The following is a 15,060-nucleotide window of genomic DNA, read 5'->3' on the forward strand; positions in this document are numbered from 1 at the left end:
TTTTAGGGTCTCAGGGTGCAGAGCGTTATCCTAGTAGCACTGGGTGCAAGATAGGAACCAGCTTTGTACAGGGAACCAATATATCACATGTGTGAGAAAACCCCACAAAGACATGAAAAATGTGTAAAGGTAAAGAATGTGTGTGGAATTTGAACCAAAGACAATGTATTCAAGAGATATCAACACTAACCACTGTGCTGCCATCCAATAATTTATAACACACAAAAATATATTATTCTTAACATGTGTGTGTAATGATGTCATCTGGATAGCATGACAGTACATTGATTAGGGCTGCTACTTCTTGGATCTAGTGACCTAGTTTTGAATCCTACTGTTATTTCTTGTCCATGTGGATTTTGTACATTCTTCATAAGTGTGCATGGATTGTTCTGCTCTTTTCCTACCACATCGCTTAAGGTACATGCAACTGATGAACTGGCAATTCTAGATTGGTCCTCTTTGTGTATGTGGGTGAGTGACCCTGCAATAGACTGGTGCCCTTCCCAATGTTGGTTTCTGCCTTGCACTTGATGCCCTGCTTTGGGAAAGCTTGTATTGCCCCAGGGAGGTTTGCAAATTGTGAGTAGTGCTAGATTAATGTGAGCTCAGATTTCTGCGTTTAAGTCATGTGTCATAATAAGCAGAAGTTGCTTGACCAGAAACTGAAGTTGCACTCAAGATTGAAGAAAAAAATCAAAGATTATAGATGGATATATACTGTAACACTCAATAATATGCGCAGAAACAAATCATGCACCGCTGCACCAGTAATGTCAAGATATATAAAAATGGCAACGTTTACACATCTATTAAATTCTGAGACATTTGCCTGATAGAGCAGTTCTTTTATTTGCTGGAAGATCATTACTGCATTACTACTGCAGCTGAGACTAGAAATTCTACTGTCTACATTTACTTTTTTATAATATGAATAGAAGAGGGTCTCTGAAATCAACACCTGATTGTCATTTTACTGGTGATGGCACAAATGACTCTTTAAGTATGGTTGGCTATCATATATGCTTTGTGGCAGATGGCTGGGGACCCTACCCAGCCGGGACGCCTGGAAGAATCATGAGAGGGACAATACCTCCCCTAGGCCACGAGAGGGCAGCCACCCTGGTCTGCATGGAGGCCACGGGAACAGAGCTGGGACACTCATCCCTGTTAAGGCCCATGGCCACCGCCAGGGGGCGCCCAGAGTATTAAGGAGCCCTGGAATACAGCACTTCCGCCACAAATGGAAGTGCTGCCGGAAGTAATTCCTGGAACACCCAGAGTGCTTCTAGGTGCTCATATGGCACTTCCGCCACACCAGGAAGTGACGTCTGAAGACTATCAGGAAGCACCTGGAGCACATCCGGGGCATTATAAAGGGGGCCGCCTCACTCCATTAGATGAGCCGGAGCCAGAGTCAGCAGGAAGGAGACAGAGCTTGTGTGTGGAGTAGTAAAGGTGGCAGAAAGAGAAGAAGAGTGAAGAAAGAAGGGACTGAGTTTGGGCTGATTAGAGCATTGTGAGGTGTTGTGAATTAAAGACGGCAATAAATAGTGTGTGTTTTGGACATTTGGTGCCTGTCTGTCTGTGCCCAGGGGCTGTCTTTCCACAGTTTATACAAAGAGAAAACAATTCTAACCATGTTTGCTGTCTTTTAAAGTGTTCTAAGGTTACAAGCAGGCTGTCCTCTTCTTGTGAATGAAGAATTATCTTCTTATGAAGGTTGACTACACTTAATTATTGATTTCTTTCCCCCAAAACCAAACTATGCCCCTCTTACTCACTTTATGAACTCAAATGTCAGTAACTACTAACTACAGTTATTATCTGAAATGTTATCCAAATTGTCTTATTAAATAATTGTGCATTCATTACTTTCCTACATTTATCTGCACAACTAATCTACCCACACCAATTCAAGGATGGGCCCTAATTTTCAAAGTGAGAAAAAAGACATTTAGCACACCTTCTTCAGCGGGCCTCTTGTAATCCTTAATAAACTGTGTAATTCTTTCTGCTCCAATAATCAAAATATATCTATTGACAGTTAGCTTTGGGTAATCTGAGAGCCATTTTACCAGACATTTTCTGCACCTTCTTTCCAGACTCACCTTTTCATTTTAACGCTTGGTAGTTCTGGCAAGTAACATATGGGAAAACAGTTTAGCTCAAGCTTGTCAACATCATGAAGAACATGCTCAAATATTATACCAACAGCAAAATAAAATAAGGAAGGTGACTGGCAGTCCAGGAGTGAAGAGTGACACCTAACAATGCTTTTATTTTTTCCTGGTAGCTTAAAGCATGCTGAAATAATTGATTTAAAACTATACATTATGGATTTTTTCTCGACTTATTCTGTAAGATATGTGTCCAGGATTAGATCCTACTTGTAAGAGTTATTTTCAAGCTTCTGTCAAATGTTAGATTACTAGTCTAATTTATTTACCAAACACCTACTGCAGATGCTTTTACTCATATAGCTTAATTCAGAATAATTCTACAGTGTGCTTAATGAACATTCTAGTGCAGGGCTTTTAAATCCTTGTCTTCGAGGGCCACAGGAGCTTTAGGCTTACAAAACAACCAGTTTCTTAATTAGAAATGTGTGCAGTTCCAAAAAATACCTGTTAACTATAATTCTTGATCTGTTTTCTTTATCTTTGTTTCTTTTTTCAGTTCTACCAGTACAATGTACAGTGCCATACGAAAGTATTCATTCCCCTCTGTGTTTGTCCTGTTTTTAGAACATTAGAACATTAGAACACTCTAGATGAGAACAGGCCATTCAGCCCAACAAAGCTCTCCAGTCCAATGCACTTATTTCCTCCAAGAAAACATCAAGTCGAGTTTTGAAAGTCCCTAACGTCTTACTGTCTACCACACTACTTGGTAGCTTATTCCAAGTGTCTATCGTTCTTTGTGTAAAGAAAAACTTCCTAATGTTTGTGCGAAATTTACCCTTAACAAGTTTCCAACTGTGTCCCGTGTTCTTGATGAGCTCATTTTAAAATACAAGTCTCGATCCACTGTACTAATTCCCTTCATAATTTTAAACACTTCAATCGTGTCACCTCTTAATCTTCTTTTGCTTAAACTGTAAAGGCTCAGCTCTTTTAATCTTTCCTCATAATTCAACCCCTGTAGACCTGGAATCAGCCTAGTCGCTCTTCTCTGGACCTTTTCTAGTGCTGCTATGTCCTTTTGTAGCCTGGAGACCAAAACTGCACACAGTACTCAAGATGAGGCCTCACCAGTGCATTATAAAGGTTGAGCATAACCTCCTTGGACTTGTACTCCACAGATCGTGCTATATAACCTAACATTCTGTTAGCCTTCTTAATGGCTTCTGAACACTGTTTGGAAGTTGATAGCTTAGAGTCCACTATGACTCCTAAATCCTTCTCATAAGGTGTACTCTCGATTTTCCGACGCCCATTGTGTATTCAAACCTAATATTTTTACTTCCTATGTGTAATACTTTACATTTACTGACATTAAATTTCATCTGCCACAAATCTGCCCAAGCCTGTATGCTATCCAAGTCCTTCTGTAATGATATAACGGATTCCAAATTATCTGCTAATCCACCTATCTTGGTATCATCTGCAAACTTAACCAGCTTGTTACTTATATTCCTATCTAAATCATTTATATATATTAAAAATAGCAGCGCCCTAGCACTGACCCCTGTGGAACACCACTCTTAACATCGGCCAGTTCTGATGAGGTTCCTCGCACCATCACCCTCTGCTTCCTGTGTCTGAGCCAATTCTGCACCCATCTAAAAACATCACCCTGAACTCCCACTTCTTTTAACTTGATGCCCAACCTCTCATGTGGCACCTTATCAAATGCTTTCTGAAAGTCCAGATAAATAATATCATAAGCTCCACTTTGATCGTATCCTTTTGTTGCCTCCTCATAGAATTCCAACATGTTAGTAAAACACGACCTCCCTCTTCTGAACCCATGCTGACTGTTCAGAATAACTCCTGTCCTTGCCATGTGTTGCTCAATCTTATCCTTAATAATTCCTTCCATTAATTTTCCTGTGATGCTTGTTAAGCTTACTGGCCTATAGTTGCTTGGATCTGCCCTGTCACCCTTTTTATATAATGGGATGATATTTGCCATTTTCCAGTCCTTTTGAATCTCTCCAGTGCACAGTGACTTCCTAAAAATATGTGTCAAGGGTTTATATATGTACTCACTAGCCTCCTTAAGAACACGAGGATAAATATTATCTGGGCCTGGTGATTTGTTTGATTTCATCTTATTTAATCTGAGCAGCACTTCTCCCTCTACAATTTCCAAATCCCTCAGTACCTCCTTAGTAGTTGTGTTTACCTCTGAGGTTATCCACTTGCTCACTTGTAAACACCTCAGAAAAATGTAAGTTTAGGGCATCTGCTATTTCATTGTCTGTATCTTTTAATTCCCTTTACTATTCCTGATGAACTTGACCTCCTCCTTAACTGTTCTTTTACTACTAAAATACTGAAAGAATCTCTTGGGGTCTTTTTTGCCTTATCTGCTATATTCCTCTCCAACTGTCTTTTAGCCTCTCTGATATCCTTCTTAATGGTTGCCCTCATGTTCTCATACGCTCTACTTCTCTTTGCAGTCATTAGTCTTATATGCCTTATACAGCAGTTTTTCCTTTGCAACTTCTTTTTAAATCTTTATTAATCCATCGTGGAGTTTTTTAGTTTCCTATTACTTCCAAATTTAGGTATGTATCTGTCCTGCATTACATGTAAAACATTTTAAACCTGTTCCACTGCTCCTCGACTGTCTCCACATTTAAAAGCTTATCCCAGTCTATCCTACTTAGACTTTGTCGCATCTGCTCAAAATTAGCCCTACTAAAGTTCAACTTAACAATTTTAGTCTTTGCATCTGTACTCTTACAAAATACTGAGAATTGTATTACATTATGGTCACTTGACCCTAGTGGTTCAATCACCTCTACACCCTCAATTCTATCCTGATTATTACAGAATACTAAATCCAGACAGGCTTCACCCCTTGTTGGTGCTTTAACATGCTGTGTTAAAAAACAGTCACTGATTACTTCTAAAAACTCCTGCTCTTGTGCTCCTCCATCTGTAAGGTTATCCCAGTTAATATTTGGATAATTAAAGTCCCCCATGACTATAATATCCCCTGTAAACTTGCCTTTTGATATTACTAAAAATGTGTGTTGAAATTACTGTCTGAATTGGGTGGTCTATAACACACTCCTAAAATGAGACCTTTTCCCTAATATTTTCCAGGCGAAGCCACATGTCCTCACTAAGATGGGGCTCATCATCCAACTGAAGATGACTTACATTTAATTCCTGTTTGGCATAAACAGCAACCCCACCTCCTTTTCTGTTCTGTCTATCCTTCCTAAAAATGTGTATCCCTCTATGTTACACTCATCCCCATCTTTGTTATTTAGCCAGGTTTCCGTTATTGCTATAATATCATAATTATGCTCTGCTACATACAACTCCAACTCACTTACCTTATTTTTGATACTTCTAGCATTAAGGCAAGCTATTTTTAATGTGTTAATCCTTCTACTTTACGTGTTTGCTTAAAATTTACATTACTATGCATTTTTATTTCTACACCATTGTTTGTTCTTCCATGTATAGATCTAAATCTGGCCTGTCCTAAACTCCCTGCCCCCCCATTCCCTAGTTTAAACAATCCTCGACTAGCCTACACATACGCCTCCCCAATACATTGGTGCCCCTCCGGTTCAGATGTAACCCGTCACGGCGAACAGGTCCCATCTGTTCCAAAAGGAGTCCCAATGCCCCATAAACCTATACCCTTCTACCCTGCACCAAGATTTGAGCCACGCGTTAAGCCTTCTAATCTCCTCAATCTTACCTGGACTGGCGCTGGCACAGGCAGAACTGGAGAAGACTACCTTGTCAGTTCTGCTCCTCAGCTTGGTACCTAACTCTTTGAATTTGGATCGCAGAACTGACAGACTACCCTTATGTATGTCATTTGTTCCAACGTGGACAATGACAACTGGATCCACCCCCGCTCTGGCCAAGAGCCTATCCACCCTTCCAGGGAGGTCTCCCACCTGTGCTCCCGGAAGGCAACACACCGTGCGAGACTCTCTCTCTCTGGAGCACACCTGCGCTTCAATCCCCCTAATGATTGAGTCCCCAACTATCACTACCTCTCTCTTTTTGGGAACTGGTTTTGAGGTGGCCCGTTGGGGCTCCTCAACCCTGCCTACCACCTCAGAATTATCAGAGTCACCGTCCAGCTCCGCCAGGACATGATAACGGTTAGACACTTCTAATTCTGGGGTTGATGCCCCCGGACAGTGTGCACTCTTTACCTTACGCCTTGTGACCGTGACCCACCTATTACTACCTGTCTGGTCTGGAATCTCCTCCCTCGCTACCTTGGGGGTGCACACTGTCTCTTTAAAGGACACCTGGGCCAAGTCCACCAATTCTCTATTACAACGCAGGTTGTTGCATTACAACTTGGAATTACAATGGATTTTTGGGGAGTTAGCACCATTTCATTTACACAACATCTTTACCACTTTGACGATGCAAAATATTTTTATTATGACACAAACAATAAATAAATAAAGAATAAACAGAAATCAAGGCAAAACTGCTCCAGTTCTTTCAATTTAGATGGGCTGTGTTTGTGTACAGCAATCTTCAAGTCATGCCACAGATTCTCAATTGGATTGAGGTCTGTGTTATGACTAGGCCATTCCAAGACATTTAATGTAACAGATCCTGTGTCTCTTTGGTTGCACGCAGGTGGACCTTAATCAACTAATTATGTGACTTCTGAAATGAATTGGTTGGATCAGATCTTATTTGGAGCTTTCATAGCAAAGGTGAGGAATACACACACACTCACAACTTTTCAGTTGTTACTTGTTTTTTTTATACAGTATATGTAGAAGGTGTCGTGTATTTTCATTCCACTTCAACAATTTGGATTATATTGTTAAGTCCATTACATAAAATCCAAATGAAAATCTATTTTAATTCTAGATTTTAATGCAACAAAACATGTCACACACTGAGTAAAATTAATACTTTTGCAAGGCATTGTATACTTTACATTATTGGGAAAATCAAGAAAATATTTTTGTGGGTCATAAAGCATTAGATCTCATTAGTCCCTCAATATTTCCCTAAATATTTTAATAAAAAGTTTCTTGGATGAAAATGCATATAACATAAAAGGGTCACCTAATTTGTAGGTGTCCCTTTTGATTTTTATTTGCACTAGTTCCTGGTGATTAAAATCCTTAAGACACAAATGAATTACTGTAAGTAAAAATGCAGAAAGTGGATGAAATACCTTCTAAAAGAGCAAACAGAATGGAAACATGTATAAGAAAAAATATGAAATGCTGAAGCATTTATCAAAATACAACTAAAGTATGTTACAATAACAATAAAAGTACAATATCCAAGCAGTCTCTGAAAGCTTTTTCCAGATTTTGTTCATCTTTCCCTTCACATGACTGCAGTGGTTGGTGTTGTCTAGAAATGTAATGAGAGGTTTAGAGAGGCAAGTGAAATTATGAGTCATGTGTGGGGAATGTATACCTCTTTTGTACCTCTTTTAATCAAAACCCATAAGCTTAAATTATAAGATAAACAGGTAGCATTTGCCTCAATCATCAGCCAAGTTTACATGTCGGTTTCATTTTTATTTGAAATATGGTAGACCTATGTTTCCCCATAAGTATTACACTCACTACTATATTTTATTTATTTTTGCTCATTTTATGTTTGAAGGCTGTGATCTTTGTGATGTTCTTTTGAAATAGCTTAGCTATTTGCTAAACGAACGAGACTGATGGACTGAATAATATCCTCTCATTTGTCAAATTTATCATTTTCTGATGTGTTTTTAATGTTAGGTTATGGTGTCTACATAAGACCTGCTGACAAAACAAATTTCTCTCTTATGAAAATAAAATTTAATTGAATAGACCAACACCTTATACCGATTATACTGAATTTATAGCTGCTGTACAGCATGATTATTCTCAACTTAAACACATGACAAGGGGCATCTACAATCATAGGGGTCATTAATTCCATAGTTAGAAAGTACATCCTTGCAGAGCAGGATGGGTACTCTGATACTTCATGGCAGGTAGGAAGAATTAAAAATATTCTCCTGTGAAAAGTAAAGTGTTATTACAGTATATAATGGGCACAAAGTATTACCTCAGAAAACTTTGTTGTTTGCTTCTGAACCTCAAGCAATACTCAGAGCATTTCTTGATGGGTTAATTGTCAACTTTATAGTCATGTCATTGGATCTGATGCCATCTGTTCTGGACAATCAGGTTAAAAAAGGTGGTAAGTTGTTAACTGATAATCACCGGGCATATCTGCCAGGCAGATCTGGGAAGGCCAAACAAGTAGTAAACGTATGCTGGTAATGACTAAGGGATGCTGCTGCTCAGATTGATTTCACCTCTCACGTCCAAAATATTTTTTTTCTGCTTTTCTGGACAGACCAGGAGCATGGATTCTGAATAGGCCTTGGTCAAGACCTTAGAAGGGGAAGCAATTATAAGTAGCTATGACCAAATAAAGTTGCGACTGTAGGACCAGCTAAGGGACAGCAGCAGTAACGAAGAAGAAATAAGCTTTCCATGCGATTGTAGCAGGAGAGTCTCCAAATTTGACTGAGAGGTGCTAGCAGGTCAAAATGAAAGCAGCTGCAGCTGTGGCTAAAGGCAAGGCTCATCTGTGGGTGAAGTTTAATGAAACCACAATATCCTGTAAAAAGTGCTAGAAGTACTGTATATAGTGTGCTTGCATTGGTCCCTGCATTTGCAGAGCAAGAATTGTGTTTGCATATTTCACAATATGCCAAGTCCTTAAAATGTTGCAGGTAAATTTTGACAATGATGTGCAATCACCTCTCCTGTTCATGACTTACATGCTAGAGCATCAGGGTGCAGCCAGGGTCTGGACAGTACTTAATTTGACAATCAAAGGGTTGTGTCTCTTCGGTTTCTAGATGATATATTCCTCTCAGCTACACCAAACTGTTATCTCATGGAATGATTTGCAGGTGATAATAGCAATAATAATTCATTACATTTATATAGCACTTTTCTCACTACTCAAAGCACTACCACACGGAAGACCCAGGACGCAAAACCATGATCTTCTTACTGTGAGGCACTAGTGCTACCACCATGCTGCCTGTGTAGAGTGTGAATGCAGTTGGGATGAGAATTAGCACAACCAAATATGAGGTAATTATCTTATCCTAGAAAAGATTGGTTTGTTTCTTGCAAGTAAGGGGTAAGCTGTGGTCCTCAAATTGATGAGTAAAATTACCTTTGGGACTTACTTACAAATGCAGAGACAATTGCGACATCAACCAACAAATCAGTACAGCAGCACCCGTTTAATGTTGCTGTAATGGACTGTAGTGGTAAAGTATGAAATAGGTCCCCACACTAGGATTATGATTCACTCTCAATTTACATCCCCATCATCACCTGTGCTCACAAGCTTTTGTTGCCAATATGAGGCTCTGGGTTTCCAATGTCAGTTTCTGTGTGGGTCTCAGTGGATGATAAGCTCCACAATATGGAGAAACTCATAGGAGTGTTCCACCATCTCCATATGGAAAGCAGCAAGTGAAGGTGCTTTAGAGCTGTACTTTAGATGTACCAGGCCCTGACCACCTAGTGAGAATTGCAGGCACAGGCAGGATATGTTTGAGGGATTACATATACAGTATTAGTTGTTTTTTTTTTTTTTTGCCTAGAAATTCTCCAGAAGAGGCAAGAGGAAGTTCCTGGAAATCTAATGTCAAGGTCAATTTAGCTGAGCATGTTGCCACCATGACACTCGCCAGGAAGAGCATAATACAAAGAGACAAATATGCTGTTCTTGATATGTGTATGTGAATGTACAAACAACTCATAAAGTTTACAAAGAATTTTCTTGCAAATATGAAATTTACTTCATTTAACAGAAATACTGCAATCCCACTTAGGTAATATTTAAATATTTCTACATGTGAAAAAAAACATCCATTGATATTGTAACCCTCAAACAAGTGGGTCACTAAGTTAGTTTCCAAACACCTTGCTAAAAAAGGTTGCTCTGATGATGTGTCTTTTATAAACACTGGTGGAATTCTTTTGTTAGAGTGCTCATTGTTTTTTGTTGAGGTATTTGTGCAAGTTGCAAAAACAAAAGCCAGTTTATGTTCTCTTTAGCTACAACATATTAATATTAAAGTGAACACCGATATTAATAGTACTAGACACAAACATGGATAACAATATTATTTAATGTAATGTAATATTACTATGCCAGTGGTGTAAACAAATACATATACAATACGTTTACATATACACATACATGTGAAGAACGAGCAGGTAAAATGCTTTGCTCAGGGTCTCAGGTAGTGAAAAATGAACTGGCTGCCTATTGGTACATTTTAATACCTTGCCACTAGCCACATAGTATGCAACCAAATTGTGGCCTCTCGTGGCTGTAACTGTGAGGAGCCTCTAGGAGTCTGTATGCATAAAATAATCTAAGTACAGATTTGTACTCATTTCAGTATAGGGTATATGTGCTTATGGCACTTTACGGTTGTTTTTTTAAATGTGTCAACATAAAAGAGAACGTAATCGGCTGAAGAGGTGAATGCTTCGACGCATATGTTTCATAAAATATGTTCCCATTAAATTAATGTGTAAAGTGCCACCACCTACTGCCGTAACAGTACACTGCTAAAATTTGAAACATGCCGGAAGTGCCCGGGACTATTGGAGCAAAAGGTCGCCGGAAGTGGGCGTATTTGTTTTTTGTTGTTAGCGTCACACACCACCACAACTACTCACTCCTAAGTGATGATGTAACCGTGGTCGAAGTGCTACTTTCATTTTCTGTAAATCAGTGGATTTTTTTTTGTTTTTTGCTTGGCGAAGCAGCTGATACATTTCCCGTTCTAACCTTTTTGGAATAATTTAACTGCTGGGATCTAGATGCAATGTGCAAGAAATTTACAATTCTAAACAATACCAGGAATCTCAAATATTAGCTCTTTATGTAATACTTGATATAGCAAAATCGAGACCCTTATATACATTTCAAAATAATGGTCATCTGAAGAAACGATATTGTATTTAACCTATGCAGTTTTGGCAAAATTAGATGCATGCTTTGCAGTGTGGTAAAACTAATGGCGTACGTGGTTAAAACATATCGTTATCTAAGGTTTATAGAAGACTTTATTTCATGTTTGCATTCATCATATAAGAGGAGCAGTGCAAAATATTAAAGAATATCTGGAAATTGACTATGTGTGCACCGAACAGAAGACCCTTTGTCCCTACTAAATATGGCGACCACGGGTTCTGCTTTGCATACCGAACAAATGTTTCGAGCAGCTTTTCGGACCAGCGATGCACTGACTGATGAGAACGACGAGCGCATCCTCGGATCTCTACGCGCGCGTCACATGTGCACAGGCTTTATTATCCGAAGATAACGCACATCGCTGGAGCTTCATGCTGTTTCGATTAAAGGTATTCATTCCATTTACTTTTACATTTCGCAGTACGCTGCCAGACGCAACGTGTATACTAGGGTGCACCTGCTATATCCTTTATTCATTAAAGCCATTTTTATTATTGATCGTTGTTGGTGCTTTCGATATCGAGGTTTCTGTTAACAATATTGAGCCTATTATTCGTTATAAAACGTGTCATTCGGATTAATTTTGCAAACTGATGCCATGTTGGGTTATAATGAAAAAGGCTATTAGATATTAAGGTTAACTTTAGAGTTCATTTAGACTTTGTTGTACTTGGTCCAGGGCTAATTAATCATTCGGATGTTATCGTTTACCATACAGATACCGTTTATTTGTTGTTATGTTCGAATAGTATTTGCAAGTATTTGTTGGTCCAGTTGGTACACTTTAAAATAAGTAAAGGATTCACCACCTCAATTTTAGTATTACAGCATATGCCAGCTAACTCTTTCTGTCTGTTGTTTGCACGCAAAAGATTTATTGTTGCCCCTTGTTACGCCGTAGTTTTTGACTGTTGAGTTTTGTTGTTTCTTTGTTCGCTGTTCTTGTACTGTTCATACAGTATATGCGGTGCAGTCTGACTTGTGCGACTTTAAGTTAAAATTCTTTTCTTTTTTGTTAACGTTGATGCTGCTCCGTGCTGAAGTAAAATCTTTGTTTACTTTTCGGCCAATTGCCATTCATAATAATGCTTTAATAATAATTATTGTAGTAATTATAAATTGCATGTATTTACGTGACCAAATAACCAGACATACTATGTTTGATTTGGCTGTATTTGTAAATCATTTAGTAAATTTATCTTTTGTTTAACATTTGTAGTTACAAATAACAATATTATAAAGAAAGCCATTAAAAAAAAGATAAAAATGAAAAGATAATTATATTTGACAAGTACCTGATTGTTTATATTACTTGGGTGACTTACTAGTTTTTGACAGTTTTATGTATTTATACTCAAAGGTATGTTATTAATATTAGTAGCTGCATAAAATATAACTTTTATTGATACTTACAATTAGATAAAAACTTGTAATTTTGTTTGTGTTTGATCTCCACTAGATACTGTCTGTTTGTATATACTGTCAATACATGAATTTTAGAATAAGGAGCAATTCAAAGTAACTTAGTCTGAGAAAATATGGGTTATTGGCAGTGAAGTGGCATTCTTTTCATAGTTCTTCCCTGGCCATTGATTGCTGCTTGTATAAATCAAGAAATCCAAGGACCATTTAAAGCAAAAAGTATGCTTGGAGAATGGAATGGTGAACGATCTGAAACAACATAACATTCTCAAATACCCTTAATCCAGTTCACCATCAAAAAGGTATCTCCGCAGCATTGGGGCAAGATATAAACCAGCCGCTGATGAAAAGCCCACCCTACACTCGCACTCACATAAGGCCAGTTTAGAATCATCGGGTAACCTAACCCTCACATTTTTATTAATGTGGATGGAAAACTCGAAAACCCAGAGGAGAGAAGAACATGTTGATAATGAGAATGTGTGGGATTTAAACCCGGGATACTGGATGCTAACCACTGGGCCAGTCTATAATAATGATCTATTTAATAGTTGTTATATTTGTTTGCATTGGTTTGCCATTTACTCCTCAACAAATTCACTGTTGTTGCTTCCCTTTTTTTCTTTCGGAAATTCCATTGTTCTCTACCCTAACATTCACTCAAATGGTCTTTGGCCCCATCCTCTCTGACTCAAACAAAGGGCATTCCTTCACTGCAGTATTTCTTGCCCCTTTCACTCCAGTAGCGCCAAAAAAGTTTATTCTTTTTCTGTTCTTCATGTGAATTGTCTCTTCCTCACCAATCTTTTTTTCAACTCTCCATTTGCCTTCCATTCTCTCAGTGAAACATCTATCTGGTCATTCTCATCTGAGTCCTTTCCAACTTTTTATTTATTTTCTGTCTTCATTATCCACATTTCAAAATCTCTAAAATACCATGTTGTCACACAACTGCCATTCATATTTTGCCCTTGCACACTTTCTCTTACATTTTTCATGCCACCTCTTTTGGTTGTTGATGTCGTCACTTACAGGTAGTGGACTGTCGTACACAAAATAAAAATAAGTTGAAATCTTGAACTAATTAATATTGAACTTCCCAAAAAAAGTAAATAATGTGTTCATAATATATATTTTTATTATACTTCTGTTCTTTACATTTGCAGACAAGAAACAAGCACTATTACCAGAATCCCTGGTATGGTGAGTGAAAATAAAAGGGAAAAGTGATATTACATCATATGCTTCATGCACATACAAATCATGGTGGATCACACTTGGTTCTGGAGCACCCTTGTGGATATTTGTTGTAGTTTCAGCTATTGTGTTAATCTAAGGGCAATTTCTTGATTTTTTTTATTCTTTCTTTAATGATGGGGTTGATCGTGTTTTTTATTTGTTAATGAATACAACAGTAGTGTGTTTTCTTGCCATCTGGCTGATATAAATTTACTTTGTTTTTCTTGTTTGAGTTATATCCATTTAGTTAGCTTAATTTTGCTTCATAAATGTTTTATATATGTTGTTTAAAGAGCCAGCTGACAGGTGCAAAAAAACAAAACAAAACAAAACACAATGCATCCCATAGAAGAGTATCTAATTATGTGCCATTTGAAACTGTAGAGGAGGGGTGGACCAACATAGTTTTAGAGGGCTATTGTACCTACAAGTTTTCCTGCCAGTTCATTCCTCATTCAAAAGCTAATTCATGCCTATATTTAAATCCACATCTTTAGTATGTTTTTGTTTGGTCATGTTAGTTATTTGCACAGATTTATTGCATTTATCACTACTTAAATCTTTTCAGTTTAAGCACTTTTTTGTAAGTGTCTAAAGTAAAGTAAAAAAAAAACAAAAAAAACTGATGAGCAGATTGCAGTGTGATGTTAAAATGTTAATTTATATCAGTCAGTGATGGCTATGGCCAATCAGCTGAGTGATACTGTAGAAACAGAATAGAATAAGTTCTGTACGCTCTAAAGCTACAAAAAATCTTGTTAGATTTTGCTGGACTCTTTCATTTATCATGTCCTTTTAAAAACAGGAATAGGTAAAAGGGAATGGTAAAATAAGGAAAGATTATTTCACAGATTCACAGTAGATGTGGATTGTCTGGGAATCTGTGACAAATACCAATGTCTATTTTAGCCCTTTGTCTATTTTAACCCTTCAGGAGCAGTTTTGGCCACTCTGATGCAGTACTTTAAAAAGCCAAGAGATAATTTTAATTGGGGGGAAAAACACTTTTTGGTTTATTTTTATTTTTTTTCCTCAGTAGGGCATTATGCTAGCTGAACAAATGGAAATTATCTATCTGACTATCTGATATCTTATACTGAAAAAGTATCTTCAAAAAATAGATGGAAGATGAAATTTAGAAGAAGGGATACAACAGTAGCACAAATATTTCTTACATACGCTGTTTCTTCCTGCCTCCTATATGGTTGCA

The 15,060-nt window shown here is 37.8% G+C and overlaps 1 protein-coding gene across 1 annotated transcript in view; it reads left to right on the forward strand.

Annotated features, from left to right (window-relative positions):
- The first annotated feature begins 10,876 nt into the window (after positions 1–10,876).
- LOC120526108 (frizzled-3) overlaps positions 10,877–15,060 on the forward strand; it is a 30,691-nt gene continuing 26,507 nt past the window's right edge. Inside the window, exon 1 of the mRNA XM_039749031.1 lies at positions 10,877–11,578. The gene's annotated coding sequence lies outside the window, so the exon portion shown is untranslated. The remainder of the gene's footprint in view (positions 11,579–15,060) is intronic.

The sequence above is a fragment of the Polypterus senegalus genome, chromosome 3, assembly GCF_016835505.1.
Source record: "Polypterus senegalus isolate Bchr_013 chromosome 3, ASM1683550v1, whole genome shotgun sequence".
In the NCBI taxonomy this organism is placed as follows: Eukaryota; Metazoa; Chordata; class Cladistia; order Polypteriformes; family Polypteridae; genus Polypterus; species Polypterus senegalus.